This window comes from Equus asinus, chromosome 9, assembly GCF_041296235.1.
Source record: "Equus asinus isolate D_3611 breed Donkey chromosome 9, EquAss-T2T_v2, whole genome shotgun sequence".
Taxonomy (NCBI): Eukaryota; Metazoa; Chordata; class Mammalia; order Perissodactyla; family Equidae; genus Equus; species Equus asinus.
In genome coordinates, this window is record NC_091798.1 from 63,085,463 (window position 1) to 63,095,532 (window position 10,070).

Consider the following 10,070-nt stretch of genomic DNA (forward strand, 5'->3'; position numbering starts at 1 on the left):
ATTACATTTAGGGCCCATATGGATAATCCAGAATATTCTCCCTGTTTCAAGATCCTTAACCTAATCTCATCTCAAGCCCCTTTTACCATATAAGGCAACATTCACAGGGTCCAGGGCTTAGGATGTGGCTATCTTTGGGGGCTACTGTGCAGTTTACCACACCTTTTTATCGCATAAGTGGTTGTGTCGGGTATCTCATTTGGTCTGGGTTTTATTTTCCTCATCTGTGCAATGAGGAGGATATATTAAAGCAGTTGCTCCCGACCTTTTCAACATTTTTATGGCTAACCATTGAATGGATGAGACAGCTTTGTAAAGAGTAAAGGGTAATTGACTTAAATTAGTCTTATCTGTGCCCCCTATAGATTATGTGACCTTGGGAATGTCCTTTAAACATTCAGTCTCAGCCTCAGTTGGGAATGCACTTGGCTGTAGATAACAGAAGACTCGACTGTAGTCTCTTAATCACATACAGGTTTGTATTCTCACATAATAAAGTCCAAAAATAAGCTGCTGAACCAACATTTCTGCTTTTAGTGTTTTTGCCTTTCCTTACTGGGCACATAACGGCTGTGGCAGCTCCAGTCCTCACGTTCATGTACAAAGCAGGAAGGAGAGTGGAGGACAGAGATAGCTGGGGCAGTTCCTTTAAACAAAACCCAACAAATATACAAACAAAGATGTCCTAGAAACTCCAGCAGATTTCTTTTTTATGAGTCATGAGCCTGAACTGTAGCACATACCCCTGGCAGCAGGGCTGGGGGAAATGAATACCTAGACCAAGGCAGGATAGTTTCTCTTTCAAAAATAATCAGGATTTTGTCAGCAATGACGATGGGATGTTGAGATGAATGGATGTCAGCTGGCCACCTAATGGTGTCTGCCACTTTCCCACTCTGCAAAATGGAGTTAATAATACCTAGCCTGCTAACTCTACACAGTTGCATGAGGTTCAAATAGGATATATGTGAAAGAGCTTTGTAAAATGCCATGCAAACTAGTAAGTAGACTAAATTATGCACAAAACAGAAAAATATTGTCCTATCCCACACAGAACTAAGTACATAGTAGATACACAAATATTTATTTAGAATTTATATAATAAAATAAGTTTGCCTTCTACTTCTGACAGAGGATCTTTAAAAAATAATGTTATACACTGGGTTAATGTGGTTTTTCTTCTTTTGGAATGTATAGACTATCGCCATAGCAATAACAGTAACCATAACAGCAAGGCCATAATACTTCATTACAATTTAATAACAGGAATGAAAGGGAAAATATCTTGTCGTTTCAGTTGTATGGGAGAATTTTGGTAAGAACATACTGTAACTTGGCCAGGACATCTGCACTCCTAAGAAAACAATACAGAAAGCCAAAATACTGGTTTTATAGCTAATTTGAAAGAGTCATCATTTTGAGGCATGACGTCCTTGGGTGTCATGTGGAGACATGGGCCAAATGGGAAAAACTCACATTTTGAATCATCCATGTCACCTTCTATGATTCTGGTCATTGTCCCCTCCAGGCTCTGGAAGTAGAATGCCTTCTGGTTCCCCAGCTAGTGAGAGCTAACTGCATCACAGCCTTAGGTTTGCTTTCATTTAATTTTTTAAACCAATTCATCATGCAGCAAAACTCTGTTAAACATTAGGTTAAACTTTGTTAACTACTACTTGTTATGCTAGAGATATGGTAGTTTATGACAATGAGGATGGAGATTGGCTATATTTCCTTCATTTTACTAAAAGTCATAATTTCATGTAGATATGATCAATAGAGTATAATCCAGAGTCATCATGGCATCGCATCCCTAAATACTTTAGCAGGCATCTCTAAAAAATATGGACTTTTTCCTCCACTGACAAATTAACATTATCCAGCTATCAAAATTGATGGTATCTTCTTAATCATCTAGTTAAGTCCATATTCAAAATTTTCCACTTGTCTCCAATATGTCCTTTGGAGGTGGTTTATAATATATAGTTGTAAATATAGATTATATTTAGAGAGATGGATATCTTATAGATATCTATACACCTCTGTGTGTGTGAATGATGTAATTCTGGGAATGCTTTATAGCATTGAAGGGGCCAGCAAGTCTTAAATCTGAAGGGCAGGCTGGCAGGCTAGAAACTCTTAGGCAAGAGCTTCTTTAAGGAAATCTCAGTTTTGCTCTTAAGGCCTTTCAACTGATTGGATGAGGCCCACCTACATTACTGAGGATAATCTCCTTTCCTTAAAGTCATGGACTGTAGATGTTAACCACATCTATAAAATACCTCCAGCAGCACCTGGATTAGTGTTTGGTTGAAAACTAGGTACTACAGCCTAGTCAAGTTGACATATAAAACTAACCATCATGGTGGTGTTTAGCTTATTCCTCTAGCCCTGTGCTGTCCAATATGGCAGCCACTAGCTATTGAGCATTGAAGTGTAATTAGTCTGAATTGAGGGGTGCTGTATTGTAAAATCCACACCAAATTTAGAAGACATAGTGCAAATAAAAAGAATGTAAATTAGCTCATTAATAATTTTATTATTATCATTAGCTATTTTTGTTATTGATTACATGTTGAAATAGTATTTTACATATGTTCGGTTAAATAAAATGTATTAATTGCTAAAAGTAATTTCACTGTTTCATTTTACTTTCTTAAGTATGGTTACTGGAAAATTTAAAATGACATATGTGGCAACATTTTATTTCTTTTGGGTAGCAATGCCCTAGCCTCTGTATTTTCTGTAATCTAGAAATGAGACTCTAAAGATTTGGTTAGATTAAAGATAAACTTTCCCAGCAAGACTGCACTGTAATGATGCTTCATATGGCAGTAGAAAGTATTATCTTGTATACGATTAGTGGTTTAGAGTTTGGCCACTAGAGTGAGGGGATAACCTTTTGATTCTTCCACGGTAAAATTATGTTTTTCTCCTTGTGACCAGAAAATAATCCTCTGGTGGTTATTACTTTGCCACCATAAGAACATCTAGTTTCTCAAAAACAATTCACCTAATGGTTTCAATAGCAATTGATAATCCTTGCTTAAATAAATCATTTCATCAGAGATTTCAAAATAGTTAATTGCCAATTTTGTCATTCCTTACACATAATTAATTGTCATTACTCTGTAAAGTAGAAGTTTCTCGTTTAACTCAGGCCATTTGGTTGCTATGAAATCTTATTGGAAAGGTGGGATAAATTCTTATCTCTTTCATTTAATTGCCAATTTTCAAAGCAAGAAATTGACTTAATAGATGCCATAAATGATAACAAATTACTTTTTTCTTGGTTTCTGCTTTTTGAATATCATTATGAACTCATGGATTTTCTTCACGTACAGAATACCTTTCAAATGACTTCAATTGTTATTCTTTTTGATGCTTGAATTTTCACAGCTTGGATCCTCAATATGATTCCAGTGTCCTTTTGACACAAGCTCATCAATCCTGGAAAGTTTTCTTGCTTTTTAGCACACAATATATCCCAGACTCACCTTGTATCTTCCTACTCAGATCTTCAATCAGTCGTTTCTCCAGGAAGCTCTGGTTGCTTGCATTAGCATGTGTATTTAGAAACCAAGATCTTGTGCTTAGAATCATGACTTTTCTTTATTTACTTATAACGGCAACTGAATTTCACAGTTTTAAACTTACAGGTAAAAAAATGGAATTTTATTTCCCTATAAGTAACTCAGGTTTTTCCACTGGAATTTCCACTGATGTCAGAAAACTACATCATGCCAGTCAAAGTAAACTTAGCTCCTTCTGGATTTTTCTTAGGCTTAATTGGATTAAAATTCAATCAAATTTAGGTCTCCCTCCTTCCTCTCAATCCTTCCCTTTTCCCCAAAGATGGTACAGACTTGGAGGTTAGTGTGGAAGGAGTGTTTTGCATTGTCCTAACACCTAGAAAGAGATGTCTTATTCACGTGTGGGATGCCAGATTTCACAAATGAAAACACAAGATGCTCCTTTTCAGCAGCTTCCACAACTAAAATGTACATGTTCTCTCTCCTCCTTGGTCACCAGGTCTTTGCAAACCACTCTGTGTGCTCCTTGTCCCAACTGCTGGGAATTTCCAGGTCTAATGATCCATTCACAACCAGTGCCAACCCCATCCGGGATGTATAAAAATTTGCCCTCCTCTGGGGCTCTGAAAGTTTCAAGGGACTGACTTCCTATTTCTCACCACCTATTTCTACTTTACTGCTAGTTTCTTTTTAAAGTGTTTTGTCTGCTATCTAAGGTAATAAATACCACTAATTTTGATGTAGGGGGCCAAGGGAAACTTAAGGAAAGAAAGACTTGTGTTATTGTTTCCAAACTTTATTTTGCTGCACATTCCTCAGGAGAGATTTGCTGTTCCCTGTCTTAGCTCCTACCGTTTCCTACCTCCAGAATTTTGCTCTTGTGTTCCTTTTGCATAGATTGATCCTTCCCACCTCTTACTAGTCTCTGTATATTCAGATCCACTCATTCTTTAGGACCCACACAGACCTAGAAAATATTACTTTCTCCTTCTATTCTAATTCTATTTCATCTCTGCCTTTCTTGTGGGACTTATTATTTTATTTATTATTCATTCTATAAACACATATGAAGAACCTACTACCTACCAAGGTTTGTGCCCTTTTATCTGAACTAGATTGTAAATTCTTTGGAAGCAGAATCAATTTCTAGTTCATCATTGTATTTCTGTACGCAGTAAATACTTTTGAACGAATGAAGGAAGCAATGACTGAATAAATAAGCATGTGAATTGCTGATCACCCAGATTGCAGGAACCTTATCTCCTCTCCAGCTCCTAGGGCCATGATGCCTAAGTTCTTGGCTTTCCATACTTCTCTTTCAAGCTTACTTTCATCTGCATCTATTTTCTCTTTGTTCATCTTTCTAGGAGGAAGAAGAGACCCGCTTTCAATTTCAGACTAGCCTTTCCACTCATCTTTCATCTAGAAATCATCTCTTCCTAATTTCTCTTGGATCTTGATTCAGCAATGATCTCCCTCTATCTTTAACCTTCCTTTGGCTCCTTCTACTCAGCATATAAACAGGCTAGTGTTTCAAGTCTTTGAAACCCTCTTCCCCTCTTGTCCCAGAATGCTCCTACCTGCCTCTCCATCTTCACCTCCTGTTATTTGCAACCCTAAAGCTATGTTGCAACTATACTGAAATATCTGACCTTCTATCTTGGTTCACCTCACTTTCTTGCTTTTTATTTGCTCTTTCTTTTACTTGAATATCCTCTCATTCTTTCCCTCATTCTTTGCCTTCAAGTCTCAGCTCATGCATTCTTTCCTCTGAGAAGTCTTCTAAGACTTCCACAGAAGAGCTGATCACTCCTCCATTCTATAATTTCACATGGTACCAGATGTACTGTAATTATCTGTCAGCAGATCTGCCTCGCCAAGTCATTGTGGGATCCTTTTGGATAGGTACAAGTTCCTATTAATAATATACATATTCCCAGTGGCTGGCTATGGTAGGTCCTAAAAGCTTTAAATGATAGATGAATGAATCAACAGATGAGACTGACCATCTCATTATCTATAGCTACTGCAATGTACCCAGGAAAAATCCTATGATAGTTCAAGCCAATGGGTGTGTTTCTCCTGTAGCCAGCCCTGGCAAGGGCAGCATGACCTTGGCAATGTCTTGTCATGTATTGAGTAGGAAATCTACTAATTTTCCTGTTTGTGTAATATGCTGGCCAAAGGAAAGATGGCTGTGTGTGGTGAAGGCAGCAAATGAAAAGACCTTCTGTGCAAAGAATGTTCCTCTCTTACATTTCATTTCACAGGAGGTACCTCCTTGGAATGTAAACCCTAATTCAAAGAGGGTTGACACAGATCATGCTCACAGAACGAAGACAAGTAGATGGTTGTGGAAATCTTTATTCCAGTGTCTGAACCTTCTGCTAAAGCAAACAGGAAAAAGAAAAAAAAAACTCATAATTACCCATCTTGGCTATAAATTCTTTCTACCATTCATTGAAAATAAGAACTGGAAAAAAAACTTTAAAATCATCTAGCAAAGCCCATTCATTTTGCCTATCGTAATTCACGTTTTAAAGATGAAGAATCTAAGGTTTGGAGTAGCCAGAGAAGTGGGAGGTAACTGGTCCAAGGTCTCACGGCCAGTAATTGGCAAAACTGGTACCTGAACTCAGGTTTCCTGGTATTCCACCCAACACCTTTTCAACTTCATTATGCGAATTATATGCATAAATAGAAAAAGTACATGAAGAGAAAAAGGGAAGACTGCAAAAGCTGGAATACTATGGTATTGTAAAATAGTTTATTAGCTTGGATATGCTTCCAACATTACTGCATTTGTCATTTCCTTACATTGATCTATGACCTGGTGTCTGTCTTTCCTGGCACTTAAAATATATTAGTTTGAAAATAATTATTTCTTTGTCTTGGTTCTTCAACTACAAAATTCATTGTTCTACTTTTGGAAGAATTATGGAGATCAATGACAGAATTCATGGGAGCCACAGTATTTGATAATGGATTTGCCAAATTGCCATTGGATAGCTGTTAAGAGCTATGAAGAGTCTGAAATTTTACCATACTTATAATCTTACAAGTTAGCTTCATGGATGCTGATGGAAGATGTGAAATTCCTGGGTTAGGATCAAAGGACTTCATCTCTCTTGGCCATAGCAGTAGCCGGAGTATCAGCATTTGCACTGGTTTCCTAAACCTTGATTCCCACAGGGCAACACAAAGGAGGCCAGGTGACATCGGCACTCACAGTGGGTTGGTGTGATAGAAGGGAACCCAGAGCCTAGGGAATTTGAATCTTTTATAATAGACAGTAAAGCTGCCTGCCCTTTGCTCTAAGGGAAGACATCATCTCTATTTACCAAGGTTGTCTGCTGTGCAAACATATACAAGTATCCTTGAAAAGATAATCTGAAACAAAGATAGTATCTCTGCTCACAAGACATGGAAAAACAAAAGGAACACACAGAGTAGTGTCTCCCACTAATACCTTCTTATTCATTTCTATGCTGCCTTGGGTTTTGGTGAATTTTCTCATGAGTATGCCACTCCATCAGCCACTCTGATTAATCTTACTGACAGAGGCTAGGACCAAATCTGTCAAGGAGTCTTATATAGCATTTAATTAAGGCTACTCTCATCAAGACTTCAAGTGACAGGATGATGCTATTCTGTAGCTAACATCAATCATGTCCCCAGGGCCTCTGACCCACCTAGCTTCACAAATCCCATAAACCATCAGTGTCTACCATAGAAAGTCAGGTGGTTTCTCCTTAAATTGCTTGGCCTGAGGCATTAATCCACATACAATGGGATGTATTAGTGTTTGGACAGATTCCATCTTGGCCTGCAAGGAGGAAGGAAGTCTAGGACAATTCTGTCATCCAAACTAACTCCTGTCTGTGGATTGAGACTGACCCAAATGCCTTCCAGTGCAAAAGTGGTGTCGTCACTCAGTTCAGCAAAAGTCAGTGGAAAAATTTGTATTGTCTTCTGTAACTGAAGGATTCCCATTGTGGGAAATCTGTCCTGAGCACGCCCATAAATAATAAGTCAGTTCTCCATCTAAGAATTTTCCCTGATGAACTAGAATTAGCCTTATTTTGGAGAGATCTTTGCAGTTGTCTGAAGGATACCTGATCTAGAAGTGGTGTTTCTTTAAACACTTTCAGGTCTCTTATGACCATCTCTAAGGTAGAAAGCACTCTTCTTAAAGGAGGGAGGCAAGTTAATGCCTGGCTTCCACAAAGAAGTACAGGCCTGGGGAAATAACTCTTGTTTACAATCACTGGGGCCTACAAAGTGGGACCTATTTCAGTCAGGGGCACAGGTTGACAGTGCCTCCAATCTGGCCTCCTGGGCAGCTTAGGGTTCCAAGTTTACTAACAGTAATTAAGTCTAATCCTTGTTTTTGGAAGAACTATCTGAGGGAGTCCAACCTGACCTATATGTCCCTGGTACCACCGAGGTAGGATTAGTCCAACCCATGGAATGACTCAGTATCAGCTATGGCAATGGGAGTGGTAGAGAGATCTGGAGGTGCTGGCAGCGGTCTTGCATGGAAAGTGCAGAGCCTAGGGCTTTCCCCTGCTGTTTCTGAGATTTCTTAGTAAGGTTAAAGGAATGGTAGCTAAATCAAGGTCAGAACCATCTAGTAGGGAATGGCAGACCCAGCAGTTAGTTAAATTTAAAATGTTTGTAAAAGTCAGAGAGAGGTACACTAGGGCATTTTCCTTCTGGAGGAAGGCTCCAGGGTGGTTCTGAAAGACAAAGATCATTAATGTCGTCCTTCTGTACCTGTCAAGGTCTAATATGTGCCTTCCCCTGTGGCCAGGCTTGTAGCTCTCCCTCCACTGTCACAAAGTCAGTATGTCCCATACCAGTAGCTGTAACCTTATCTTGTTTCAAATCATCCCCTACTCATCCTTAGACCTTTCTTATAGAAGGTTTCAATGCAAGAGGGTAAAGAGTTATAAAACTTACAGAGACTCTGTATGTCCACCACTTTGGCCTGCATGGGGCACTCACCAAGCAGTGTACTCAACCAGGTGGCCATTATCCTTATGATATAGGACCATGTCAAACCCACAGAAGAACCAGATGGTGACACCATGCTTAAGTTTGAATTCTCTATGCCCTATTCCGGCTGCCACCAGGAAGGTGTACCAACCAAGTACGCCTGAGTTTGTCATTAGGGGAAAGAAATAAGATGCCATGTCTGAGAATTGTCAGGATGGAGTTGCAAGTTTTCAAAATAGATCTACATAACCCCTTGATCCTTTCTTTCTAATTAGTATTGAGGAAGTGGCTGAGAGAAGATGATTCCTTTCTGAGGTCAACCACATTTAGAGAACAAACTCCCTTGCTAAAGTGTGTGGACCAGGAGGTGAGATAGGTAGAGTCAGAAATCTTTTGGGGTTGTTTTTAGAGAGAGTCATTCCAACACTCCACAGGACAGGATGTCCATGGATGGTAGGGAGAGTGAAAAGCTCATCAAATACCTTTACAACCAGCCCAATGTTGAGTGGTTTTTGCAATAAAATTCATGGAATTTCAGACTCTAAAAAACAGGAAACACGACACAGATTAGTTTCAAGGGCCACAACGGTGTGACCAAAGTTGGCTGATGGGACAGGAATAGCAACATCAATGGGATGTTAAGTTCCGGTAAGTTCAAGTCAAGTTCAGGTAAGATGTGGACTCACAGGGTCAGACACCAGGCATTTACTAGGTACTTGCCCTCTAAACTACAAAATCTGTGAAACAAGAAATTTGACAGGGGGAATGAGTTTAGAAGCCAGAAAGAGTGGAGTAAAGGGGCAGAATCTGGAATCAAAGGTCAAAAACCCAAATGGAACTTGGTATATGTGGGCGCAGACTGGGAAGAAGCCAGAAGTATCAAGAAACATTGTTTTTGGGGGCCAGTGGTTGTCAAACTATCTTGGAGGAACAGGTTCAAGATAATCATCTCTCACTTGATCTTCTGAAATAGAGTCTTAGCTGGTTTCCTTTACTCCGGCCTCTTCCCCTGCCACTTCCTCCTCCATGTGGCTGCCAGAATTCCATTTATGAAATACAAATCTGGTTATGCCAGTACACCTCTTGAAAACCCTCCTTTGGGCTCTCACTGTGAAAGGATAAAGTCTAAACTCTTTTATATGACATTTAATGTCCTTCACAAGTTGAACACAGTCTGCTTTGCAACCTCATCCCTTGTGTATCCCCAACATGTACCCAATGTTCTGGCCACACAGAATTATATGTTTTTCCCCAAATCCACCATGCTCTTTCATGCCAATTTGCCTTTATTTCCTTGCCTGGAATGACCTTGTCTTTCTCTGCCTGGAAAACTACTAGGTTCAGTTCAACTGTCTCCTCCTCTAAACAGCTCTCTAACTAGCAGGCTGTGCTCACATATGCACATTTTGATTATGATGCTGTGTTAGTGCAGTGTCTATGCCTGTGTTGTCCACCAGACTGTGACCTTCTTGAGGGAACTTGTCTTGTTGATTATGGTAGCCCCACCACCTACTACAGTCCTTGGCATATAGTAGGTAC